Below are 13,216 nucleotides of genomic sequence, written 5' to 3'. Positions count from 1 at the left end.
TATCCATTAATGTGCTTGATTTTTCTGAACCAGGTAGTTTTTACCAGTCTGTAGCAAGGAGAGTGCAGCAACCGTCTGGACTCACTGTGTGGAGAAGCATCCCCTTCTCTTGGCTTTGAAACTCTGATCTGCCTTTTCAATTGATGTTTCCCTAGTTCCTTCTTTGGAAGACACAGAATAACCCTTCTTTCAGTCACCCTCTTTGTGGACTACTTATGATTTTAAAGATCTGCATCATGTCTCTTTAAAAAGTTGTAAATTATGGTTACAATACAAATACAGTTAATTTAGTTTAATGGCAGGCTGTGTAAGAAAAATCTAGCAGGAAGTTACAACAATGATACATCCTTCAACAGACATCTCAGTGTGATTAAGAGACAATACAGGAGCTATTAACTGTCAGACTGCAATGAAGTTAAACAGCTTGTTTTGTTTTTACTGGAAAGCAGAAAGACTATAATGAATTTTAAATGTATTTCGGAACAGGGCAAAGAAGTTACTAAGAAGCTATTTCCTCATGTAAAATCCTTACTGAAAGGTCTGAGGAGTCTGAACCTCCTGAGCCTTTTCGTAGGGCATGGGTGAAAGAGTTGTGTAGGGAGACCATTTATAGCTCTACAGCTCTTTTTCTTTGAAGTTTTGCCCCCTTCTTACAATTCGGACAGACAATACTGTGATACTTGCTCTTTTTTAGAAGAACAGAGGGAAGAAATAGAAGTGCCAAACCCTGTCAGACCCACATGGGTAGGCCCTGTTGACATCTAGGGCATTATAACACTTGCCAGAGCTTAAGCAGAGAAGAATTTGGAAGTTCCCAGGACAAATGGTGAAGATTCAGGTTTTGTCAGTTGAGGAGATGCAGTGAGGACACTATGGAGGCCATGGGTGTTTGGGAAGCCCCCCTGGCATTGTTTTCATTTTCATATATTTTTAATGGTTTCAGGTTTTTGCCTCAAGGATAGATATGGTTTAGGGAACTCGTAGAAGCATGCAGCATCCTTCAGAAGCCCCAGCTTATGTTTCTTTAGAGTTTAATATCTTTGTTGGCATTGTTATTTTTTATTAAATTATATTTAGGGGGTTTTACTTGTCTGCATGCTCTGGCACTAGTTGCACGGAAGAAATTTCTGCTTCTTTAATCCTGACTTTTGTGTATAAATGGTATTTTCTGTTTTAGCCAGAGGTGTTAAAGCAAGATGTCTCTGACTGGCTGCAGGTACTTTTTAACACTGGTGTCACCTAACCTTCAGACTGGTGATGTTGTCCTCAATGCAGGGTCCATCACCCAGTGTGCAAGAAGCCAGTCCACGCAGTGTCGAGATACTTGCTCTGTTTTCCAGCTGTGAGTACAAAAGGGAGCCTGGTGATATTCCACAAAGCAAGCTCAGCTACTTTTATACACAGAAACATGCAAAATTACTTTGTCTCTATTTATATTCTATCACTCCCATATATGTGATTGGTTAACTAATTCTTTGCTTCCATTTAAAGTGACAGTGCTTGAAAATTTCACTATGCGTGCTTAAAGAGCAGGGGGCATTTTGTTAGTAGGAGTCCCTCTAGCCTGTGGGTGGGCATTTTAGTATGCTAATAGGACATTAATATGCTGATGGATGTTAAATCAGTAAGCCCAATTAGTCAGTGTTTTCTACCTAGTGCTCAAGGCTATAACAAGATAAGTTGTGGGGAGAACTCCTTTCCATCCCTTTCATCTGTCTTGCAGGTCTGATTCTCAAGGACAGGTTGTTGGCTACTAGGGATTTGTTTTTCTCTAATTCTTGCCATTTCATCATTATGTAAGCTCTGTTTTTATTCTGCATGTCTCTCTGCTCACTTCTACGTGATTTTTCCCCCAAATTTGGTGTATTTCAATTAATAACAGACATCAGCGGCAGTATTGAATTTGCACATGTTTAACATTGGGTCCCAAAGGTTGTGTTCCTGGCTGTAGAAATGTCCTGTACATATCAGAGCACAGGATACTGACCAGAAGATTCAAGCTCCACTTCCAAGGTGTCTCACTGACTTGCTTAGTGTACTTTTGCTGAGGTTATGAGGTGGTTTTGGCCTCCCTGAAACACGTACATTAAGTTTTTTACAACAGTGTGGCCCAGTGTGCTATTTGGAAACTCAGTAAGATTCATCAGTGAAATGAATTTCTGAAGGACACCTTCTGTAAAATTTCTCAGTAGAGTGACTATACCAAATGCTGTTCTGAATTTCTATCTAGATTTTCCTCCCAACCAAAGGTACCCAGCTAAATCCATGAACTATTTCTTCCTTTGTGGTAAAATATTATTGCTGTGGAGAAGTCGTTGTCATCTGTGAGGGAAGTGATGCCCAGCATTTGCTGTGCTCTGAAGTGCTCTACCCATGCTTTTTGTTCCCCTTCTGCCTTTCTCCTGCCTCTGCTGTGAGTCTTGTGAAGAAATAACTTAAGGAATCATTGAAGCATCTACTTTTGTCATTTCAAGCCTGGAGTCCTGAATCTTAATGCCCTCAATTACTGCAACCAGCAGCGGCCAAATGTACCCATTGCATCCATAGATGACAGCAGCCACGGAAACCACTGGGGTGACTGGCCCAGGGACTCCTGCCTTTATTGCATGATTATGAGGAAGTGTCCCTCACCTCCTCCAAATTTATCCCAGCCAATGTATTTGCCCCATGCAAATAAGGAGACCTTAACCTCACACTCCCACTCTCCCATCCCTGCAAACTGTCACAGTCACATCCTTCCACTAACTTTTTTTTTTTTACAAAAGCACAGATAAAGCCCATGTTCACTTTGTGTCAAAATATGCTTGCAGAGGCTTGATAGAAGTCTCTAGCCATAATACTGTTCTCTCTATGTGTTGCAACTCTTTACATGTAAGATGCCCATGTGTGGGTATTGCAAAACATTTATGTTCAAGATGATGGGGATGGAGAGCAGGCTGGGGAGCCTTGGCTGAGCACTTCTCACTGAACCTGCACTTCTTTCCTTGCCCAGCTTCTTGTTCAGCTCCAAAGAGCATTTCTGGTCTGGGCAATGACTGCATTAGTGCACTGGTTATTGACTCTGATGTCTGCCTCTTAGTCATGGTTGAAACGCTGAGTGCTTCCAAGCTGTGGTGTGCTGGCTGCTTGTGGCACTCAGTTCTGTTCAAAATGCTACCTGGCTGGCAGAGACACCCATGCTCCCTTTGCAGTGGTGGTCCCTGCTGCTGCAGGAGCTGTCACAGGGAAAAAATGTGCAGGTCTGTGGCTTTTAGTATCTTATGGGAAGAGCCATCTCTTGTAAAGCCTTGGTTTGGCCATTTTCCATCTGCCAGAGGCTAGAAAACAGTCTGGCAGCAGCTTCCAGGAGCCTTTCATGACCGATAGTGAGGGCCAGGTGGACTGTTTCACTCAGGAGTTTATGTGTTTTGCCAGCCAGCTTTTTTTCTATGCTTGATGACTTTTGCAGCGCTTTCTGGGCAGCTCCAGTTAATGTCATCCTTTCATCCTCCTATGATCTCACTCAGTTTCCTGGAGACTGAAGTGTGAAGGTGCAGTTGGCCCCTTCTGTACTTCAAACCCTCAGCCTGCCAGTGCTGGAAAAGCAGGGGGGAGCACATTGCAATGCTCCAGTTTCTGCCTAATTCTTGAGTGGCTCCATGACTGGAGAAATACCTGACCTTGACGACATCAGTTCTCCACCAGAGAAACATATTTCAATGGAACTTTTAAATTATAGACTCTAGCCCATATATACTAAAGCACTCACCCAGTTATCTGCTGAATTTATGCAGGGTTTGTTTTTTTTATAAAAGAATGTGGAAAACCATTTAAATATTCCTGAAGAAAGAATGGGCAGTTACTATTTTTCTTATGCAAACAGGATCTAGAACATACAGATGGCTGGTTTAGTGTCTGCTGTATTGGCATATGCAGATAACTTTATCATGTACATATGTGTAACAGTAACTAAATATTAAAATTGAACAGTCATGAAGCACTCTGTTTTCCCTCATTTTAAAAAATATGGTCTGCTTTATTTAGACAATGTATTACTATTATATTTGGAACGTCTGTACAATATTTACTGAATTCATAAGTCAAAATATTCGTTCAGTTTTCACAAATTGAAGCACACTTTCCATTATTGTGGTCTCGTCTTGTTTATATTTAATAGAAAATTCACTATTTTAATAATAAATTTGAGAGAGAAAAGCATTTCACCAGGGAATTTCATAAAGATATCTAACACAGAGAGGATACATCAGATGGAAAAGTCCTCAATATGCTGGAATAATTACAAACTCCTTTAAATAAAATGGGATTTTTCAGATGTGGCTTAGGAAGATCATTTAATAAGCTGAAGTCTATAAACACTCCATCAAGGGACTGGAATCATTATTTGGACCATCTTTAAAAGTTCTGCCATTTATTCAATTGTCTGTAATGGGCTTTATGAGCTGTAGGAGTTTGTTCTGTGAATACCCATGTAAGATTTGTATGTAGCTGGAGGAAATGTGTTGGTTTTTACATGCCCAGTAGGCAGACTCCAAAGTGAAGTATCTCCACCGCTTCAAATTGTTTTAGTACCAAACTAACACAGAAAATTACAATTTCATTATGAATAGCTATGTTTCCTTACTTTCCCTCTCTTACATTGTTTGCAAGACTAGCAGTTAAAGCCTACCATTGAATCAAGACAGAGAATAGGACATTCTTTCACTAGCGCATGTCATTTTTTTAGGACATTTTAGGGCATTCTGAGACTTTCTTTTGCCAGCATCTTCAATAGGGTTGTATCTTCAAATGAACCTCTGTGTGTAAGCTTGAAATGGCCAATTTTCACAAGATTTTAAAAAGACTCGCTTGTCACTTATCCTGGGGTGCCAGTAAATGATCTCCTTCTTGAAACAGGAAACTGAGCTTGTGGCGAGGCTTAACTCTACAGATGCCAGCAAAGATGCTAACAAATACTTGCCTTCATTCTTCTTTTTGTCCACATTTGCAGCATTTCCTTTACCTGGAGTATGATCAGATCAGAAGAGGAGTCCTCTACCACTGTGTTTTATGGAAGCTGAGTCTACTGAAACTTTGACCATAAAACATTTAAGCCTCTCCCTGCCTTGCATTTGCCATCAGTTGAACAGCCATTTTCTGTCACATGTAAGGTGCAAATAAAGGCTGTAGGAATCACTTCAGAACACTAATATATAAAATCTTCACCCCACAGAGTTATAATTCTAATGTTAAGTTGCAAATTAAGTGGAAAATTTTCTGTGATAATGTTGTGGTGTCTTCTCTCTCCTGCCTGACTCGCATTAATGTGGTTTGGGCCCAACACAACAACAAAGAACAGCCCCATGGCTGCTCACTCAACTCCCCCACACACACTCTGGAATGGGGAGGACAAAGCCCAACTAGAAGCTCCTGGGTCAAGACAAAGGACAAGGAGGGTTCTTCACCGATTAAGGTCCTGGGCAAAACAGACTCAACTTGGGGAAAAGAATAATAACTTAGTTTCACACTGATCACACACACCCAGGACACAGACACACAGAGAGCAGGGCTTGCAGATGTTACCCCACCCCTCCCTTCTTCCCGGGCCCAAATCCCTTTGTTCCCGGTTTCTCTCCCTCCTTCCCCCCAGCAGCACAGGGGGACAGGGGATGGGGTTTAGAGTCACTTCACAGGCTGGTGGTTCCGGCTGCTCCTTCCTCCTCAGGAAGAAGGATTCCCTACAGCCCTGCCCTGCTTCCCCACGGGGTCCCTCCCATGGCAGAGAGTCCTCCACCAACCTCTCCTTCATGAGTCCTTCCCACGAGGTCCGGAGCTGCTCCAGCCTGGGCTTCCCACAGAGTCAGGGGCTGCTTCGGGAACAGGCACCTCCCTGGTGCTGGGGTCTTCCAAAGCTGCATAATCAGAGTCCACTGGCAGCAAATCCACTGGCCACAAAATCCAAGTCCAAGTGGCCAAGTTCACCCCTCCTGGTGCCTTCAGGGAATGTCCCACCACGTTCCTCCATGGATGCAGGGGGACAGCTGCCATCTCGCCATGGGCTGCAGGGAAACTTCTGCTTGGGCACCTTCTTCCACTTCTTCCTCACCAACCACCAGCACTGCTCTGCCTCTCCAGCACTGCTCTTTCTTTAAGTTCTCACTCTGCTCAGGTCTCCTCTCAGTTCTTTCATATGTTAATCACATTGTGCATTTATTGTCTCTCTGATGGCTCCTTGGCTGGGTTTGGAGCATGGGGAGCTCTCCAGCTTCTTACCAGAGCCACCCTTGTGGCCCTTCCACTGCTACCAAAAAACCCACCAAACCAAACCAGAACAGATACATAATAGTGAAGCAATTGGATTGGGGGCTTTGTGCCCTATTTTTTCTGTTTTACAAGAAATCATTACTTGTATGAAATGGAGAATATTTTCTTTGGTGGTAGAGCTATGAATTTTGTTTTGCAGAGTTATGGTTATTGCATTAAGCTTGTTCATATTCTTACCTAAAAGCATGAGCAGTAATAATACAGGTGATGTGTTGTTCTGTACTCTTCATCTGTAGATCCTACAACAATAGAAGATGAAATCAACCTTGTGCTGGCAACTAATAACATTATTTTGTATCTATCTCCTCCCCTAATATTGCCAGATTGTATTAATCATAAATGTCAATGAAGTCTCCAGATGACTTACTGACTTTCAACAAAAGGCCTTCATCTCAGCCTCTTATATTCCAAGGTCAAGGGGAATGTAACATTCAGAATAATTATTAGCATTATTTTACCTTGACATTTCAGCCTTGCTTTCAGTTTAGCATTCCATCTAGGCAGTGAAGACAAATGTCATCTTTCAATTCACTGGAGGGAATTGCCCCAATTAAACTTGACTTTAAGGATATCTAAAGCCCTGGATTAATGTGCAGTCCTGTTTTTTAGCAAGAAACACTTCATGAAGGAGAAAAACTTTCATTAAAAGCATCCAAGATTTATTGTGACAAGAACAAGCAATTTTTGAATTGCCACTTTCTCCCTAGGCAAGGTTAATAATCAGCACTTCTCCTTTTCAGAGGAGTTAGTGGTTGTGCTGCCCTAAAGATTCTTCTGCCTTTTGTTTCAGCTAAAAGGTCAGAGTTATAATTTTGTCTCATCATGAATCATTAGTGGTACCTTGTCAAAACTTTGTTACGTCTAGGATCTTGTGACTGTCCTTTGTACATGCCTGTATTTACTTGATTTTTTTTACTTCATGTCAGGTAAAAGGGACAAAATATATTGTTTGTGGTTTTTTTCCTAGCAAACAAATGTTTTCACCAAAGCAGGGATGAAAATGAGAAGCAACCACAGCACCACGCACAACCCTACAGCTATTTGACCTTGACTGGGTGGAGAGCTGTCAATCTGTTCATTAAAAAAATTTTACTCGCTCACTTCCTGCAAACTTTTAACAACCCTTTTGATTCTGGAAGTCTGTTTTGATAGGTGAAAGCAGGGGCTGGTAGAACGAAGCACCCTCCACTGTAGGAGAACAGGTTCATGGCCGTCTAAAGACCCTGAAGATGCACATGTCTATGGGATCTGATGGGGTCCATCCATGGGTCCTGAGGGAGCTGGTGGATGCAGTTGCTAAGCCTCTGTCCATCATATTTGAGAGGTCATGGCAGTCTGGTGAGGTTCCTGCTGATTGGAAAAAAGGGAACACAGCCCCTATTTTTAAAAGGGGAAAAAGGAAGACCCAGGGAACTACAGGCCGGTCAGTCTCACCTCTGTGCCTGGCAAGGTCATGGAGCAGATCCTCCTGGAAAGTCTGCTAAGGCACATGGAAAATAAGGAGGTGATTAGTGACAGCCAACATGGCTTCACTAAGGGCAAGTCATGCCTGACCAATCTGGTGGCCTTCTGCAACAAGGCTACAGAGATGGTGGATGGTGGCAGAGCAACTGACGTCATCTACCTGGATTTGTGCAAGGCCTTTGACACTGTCCCACGTGACATCCTGGTCTCTAAACTGACAAGACATGGATTTGACAGATGGACCACCTGGTGGATAAGAGATTGGCTGGATGGCTGCACCCAGAGAGTTGTGGTCAATGGCTCAATGTCCAAATGGAGGCAGGTGACGAGTGGTGTCCCTCAGGGATCAGTATTGGGACCAGTGCTGTTTAACATCTTTGTTGGAGACATGGACAGTGGGATTGAGTGTATCCTTAGCAAGTTTGCTGATGATACCAAGCTGTGTGGTGTGATTGATACCCAAGAGGAAAGGGAGGCCATCCAGAGAGACCTTGACAGGCTGGAGAGGTGGGCCAGTGCCAACCTCATGAAGTTCAACAAGGCCAAGTGCAGGGTCCTGCACCTGGGTCAGCACAACCCCAGGCACAAATACAGGCTGGGGGAAGAATGGCTGGAGAGCAGTCCTGAGGAAAGGACTTGGGGGTGGTAGTAGATGAGAACCTTGACATGAGTCACCAGTGTGAGCTGGAGCCCAGAGAGCAACTGCATCCCGGGCTGCATCAAAAGAATTGTGGCCAGCAGGGCCAGGGAGGTGATTCTGCCCCTCTACTCTACTCTGGTGAGACCCCACCTGGAATACTGTGCACAGCTCTGGAGCCCTCATCACAGGAAGGACATGGAGCTGTTAGAAAGGGTCCAGAGAAGGGCCACCAAGATGGTCAAAGGCCTGGAGCAGCTCTGCTATGAAGACAGGCTGAGAGAGTTGGGGCTGTTCAGCCTGGAGAAGAGAAGGCTCTGGGGAGACCTTATAGCAGCCTTCCAGTACTTGAAAGGGCCTACAGGAAAGCTGGGTAGGGCTTTTCACCAGAGAAGATAATGGTAGGACAAGGGGTAATGGTTTTAAACTGAGAGAGGGGAGATTGAGGTTAGATATTAGGAAGAAATTCTTCACCATGAGGGTAGTAAGGTGCCAGAATAGGCTGCCCAGGGAAGTTGTGGATGCCCCATCCCCTGATGATCTTTAAGTTCCCTTCCAAACGTAAGCATTCTATGATTCTATAATAGGTAAATAAATAACTATATAAACTACATTCTCTGTAAATTGTTCAGAAAGCAGGTGTGTACAGACAAATGACAGAAAGCAGTTAGTCTTCAGATGGTGGGCTTTTCTGGTACACTACAGAGAATATATCACGTTCCTGTGATGAGCACCATTTATTTCGATAATGTTCCCATTCGATCTGTGGCAAAGCTTTGCTGTAGAGGAAAAAGTGGAGCCACAGTGCAAAAGAATATACAAGGCTCTGTAGCTGAAGCTCCCTGTTCTTATTAGTTGCTTTTCCTGCTGCGCTATCCCTTTCTGTGAAACCTTGAAGATAAAATAGTTTTGCATGTTTTGGGCTGTAAGTCATGGCTACTCTCCAAGTGACAGCAAATTGCTATTTGCATCTGTTATGGTTGTGTGCCCAGTGTGTGATTTTACACAGTTGCTGTGGCCCATACTGTTTCGATGGAAGTGAAATGTATTGGCTTGTAATTAAATTTGACTTTGGGACTTCACCTAACTGGAAAGTAAATTGATTGATGCTGACACTTCTTTTCTTCTAACCTCTAGCTCCATGCAGATTCATACTTGAAATGCTTTTGTCTCCAGCACAAACATGCTCTTTCTCCTATTATTTTATTTTAGCTAGAAATCTTGTGTAAATATCACATGAACTTGGCTGCATAGATTTGTAATGAACTGCACTGATTTTTCCCCCAGAATTTTAAAGCAAATCTGACATTGCTTTCTACTCAAATGCTGTACATTTTGGCTTGGCTTATAGTTAGAAGTCTATTTGTACACAAATGTCAGAACTCTTTGTATGAAACGTTGATGAAGCTTTGCACCGCTGTAGTGTACCACAGAAGTCCACAAAAGTCTTGAGTCCCTTTCCAATTTCTACTGTCTTCCCTGCTTCCTCCTATTATATATTTACTAAGGATAGCTGACTGATCTTTAGTGTATTTATGGCCAGCAGTTCCTGGCTGGTTTTTGGTTTGCTTTCATTGACTTAAGCAGCAGGCTGATTAATTGTGCTGATAAGAGAAATGGAAGCTTCTTTCCTCCTGCCTGCCAAGCTCAACAAAAACACTGAATCTGAAGAACATGGCAGAGATAGAGAATTGATACTGAATGCAGTGGAAATGATCCTGTGCTGTCTCAGCTAAGGATCTGGCCCATTTTGTGAAACAGAATTACAGTTATTCACTTATTACTTCATTATGTAGGTGCTGCAATAAAGCATGTAGGTTGCATGCACATATAGATGTAAGGATGTAAAAGAAGCTGTTGCTAGTCTTTTGCACCTTAATTTTTATGGAATACTGTCTGGTGTTGGAAGAGGGTATAAAAATCATTCCACTTAACTTCTATATTTTTCCTTTTTTTCCCCTTTCCCTATGTTTAAAATGTACTTCTAAGTTTTTAACTGTGTTTTCCCAGCTATGTGAATGTCTCATTAGTGCTAATCTACCAGATGGGATCCCAGAGAGTGGGAAGGAGAGATTCAGAAGAGCTAGCTGTAACCCAGCAAAGCAAGGTTTTCTAGATCCCCTGTCATCCAGCTGCTTTGTATAACCTTTCAGAGAGGGTTGTCTTCTGGGATTTCTTCTGTATTCCTTCATGATTACCTGACACCATAAAATTAGGCTTTATCATACTAGCATTTTTCTTCTGTGTTTCCAGCAAGGAGGTTTCCTAGCCTGGTGGTTTTGAGGGCTGAGAACACAAATATATCACTGTTCAGCCTGCGCTTTTATTTTTGCACAAGCTGTGAATGTCCTTTCCTAGAAATACGTTTGCAGCCCACAAATTCACCTTTTCAGGAGACCGTGATCTGGTGCCGTTTCTAATGTAATTAGTTCCTTGTACAGTCCCACTTCTAAGCCCTTGGAACCTAAAGCTTGGGAGATAATTATTTCCATCCCTGAAGAGGGTTCTTTCAAAATCCCTTTGCATCTTGTGGGTTAAGTGTTTAATGTTTCAGCTGAAGATTGGTAAGCATGAGAACAGAAGCTAAATGGAATGCATTGTGTTCTGTAGCCATCCATTTTGAATAACTGTCCTTTTGGCCTTAAACTTCCTTGTATATAAAAAAATACCTTTGGAGTTTCCAGTGAAGAGTAACTAGAGGTTATTTTTCCCTGTTTCAACTGGAATAAACACAAAAGGAGTATCTGGCTGATAATGAATCCGCAGCAGCACAGCTCCAAGGCCCTTATTGTCTGTGTTTTTCATTAAGTGATGTATGTTTCCACAGTAAAGTAATATAGAAATGCTAAGAATTGACTGCTGTTAAGTGTGGAGGAGCAAATAGGTTCAAATCTATTTTTGCAGTCAAATAAATTTTCTTGAAACATAAAAAAATAAATAAATTATTCAATGCTGACAAGAAGTCCTAAAAAATCAAGTCTGTTGAGGTAATTTATGTGTGTGTACACAGACAGGTATTCTGGTCTGGCTTTTTAGTTTGAGACTGTTATAAAAGTGATTGAAAACAAAGGGAGTTGTTTGGGAGCACTGCTTCAGTGAATCAAAACTATTAGGGGTTTTACTGCTGTGAAAACAGGGTTTAATTTAGTAGGCCTCTCCAAAGTTTCTTTTTCCTCTGCCTCCAAGCCAGAGTGGACACTGGCATGTGAGAAGATTGCAGGCTGTGAATTTTCAAAGAGGTTTATAGTAACAAGACCACCCCAGTTGCTCTGCTAATGCTGCTTTTGCCTGTAGAAGGGATTCTCAGAGTGTTTGAATTACAGAGGCAGCAAAGTAATTGAGGAGACTTGCTCAGGAAGCAACTTACGAACATTTCCTTACCCAAGAGCTCTTTGGTCAAGAACATGAAAGCAAACATAACTGAAAGAAACCTAGTAAAAACCTCAATGTAGCAGCATTGATTTTCTGAATTGTGATTTTCTAGTTTGTTTGTTTTGTGTTTTTTTCCCTGTTCTTCTGTTTTAATATATGCTCTGTACTTCTTTTTCTAACAAGCTACAGTATTCCACCCATTGCCTGAGAAGTTTTAAAAAGACCAATTGAGCAATTAAACAGGTTTCCAGCAGCTTTGGTTACAAAGCCATTGGGTTGCATGGAGAAAATTCTGGCAACAAACAACTGATCTAATTTAATGAGGTGTAACTGAGTAATTTGGGGCATCCAGCAGGTTTTTGCTATAAGGGGCTACATCAGAGGACTCTTTAATAAGCATCTTCTGTTATTGGCTTTTGGAGTTGTCCTCACAGAGTAGTTAGGAAATGCCTTGTGCTGTTCCTGATCTATGGGCCCTGAGCTCCTGCTTCTCACCCATTTAATTAATTAGAGAAAAACAGACCCAGAGGATAAGTGACTCTAAGGCCTCATACTTTCTTTTCACATTGTATTACTTGCAAAGAACTTGAACAGGGAAAAGGTGACCTTGCTTGTAATTGTAACACTCCTCATTTTTGTTTCATGTGAGCAAAAAAATCTTCTGTCCTTTACATTGCTTACTCTTTGAGTTATTGGTAGTGAGTTGCTTTAGATTTGGATCTTTCGGTAAGCAAGATTGTGTCCATCTTCCATTGCAGAAATGGTCATCAATTTTCCTGAACTCATGTCTCATTACAGTAATAGCACTATTTCAAGAGGAATTACTGTTGCACACTTCATGACACTGTTTATGTACTCTGTCTGTGGGTCTGAAAACATCTGTGATGCAGCTATCAAAAGTATAGGAATGGCCACAAAACGGAAAACTGCAAAAAAGAACATTTTTACCCTTTTATTTTTCAAAGACTGCATTGAAATTCATCAGTGCATGTAATAGCCATTTCTCTAGTGTGAACGGCCGTGAGGTCCGTTTTTTTCACATATCAGTGATATGTGAATCCACAATGCTCTGGCTCCAAGCAAGCCTTCCCTGCTTTTGGTGAGCCAGATGTTTGGAAGAGTTCTTCCTAGAAAACAAGTCTGCTCAATCAAACCTGCTCAGGTCTTCCCCACAGAGAAACCTTTCCCAGAAAAATGCCACCATAGAAGAAGTGTTATGTTTATTGGCATAATTTAAGAATATTACATTTAAAAATTGATTTCTTGGAGTAATATGGAAATATATTTGGGAGAGTTTTTAGATGGGTGTGGTTTTTTCTCTCTCATAACTTTGGACAATCTTGCCTCAGTTGGGAAGATGACAGGGCACTGTGTAAGCCATGAGCAGGTACTTTGGAGTGCTCCCCCAGAGCTTGTGAGTGGCCTGCGGGTCAGCACCCATAC

General features: G+C 42.0%; 1 long non-coding RNA gene across 1 annotated transcript in view; it reads right to left on the bottom strand.

Annotated features, from left to right (window-relative positions):
* Positions 1 to 6,483: 6,483 nt before the first annotated feature.
* The window catches only part of LOC127381069 (uncharacterized), an 80,483-nt gene continuing 73,750 nt past the window's right edge, over positions 6,484 to 13,216 (bottom strand). Inside the window, exon 3 of the long non-coding RNA XR_007888646.1 lies at positions 6,484 to 6,539. This is a non-coding gene — a long non-coding RNA (uncharacterized LOC127381069). The remainder of the gene's footprint in view (positions 6,540 to 13,216) is intronic.

This window comes from Apus apus, chromosome 2, assembly GCF_020740795.1.
Source record: "Apus apus isolate bApuApu2 chromosome 2, bApuApu2.pri.cur, whole genome shotgun sequence".
Taxonomy (NCBI): Eukaryota; Metazoa; Chordata; class Aves; order Apodiformes; family Apodidae; genus Apus; species Apus apus.
The sequence above is the reverse complement of the archived record's forward strand: the minus strand, read 5'-3'. Positions and strand labels throughout refer to the sequence as shown.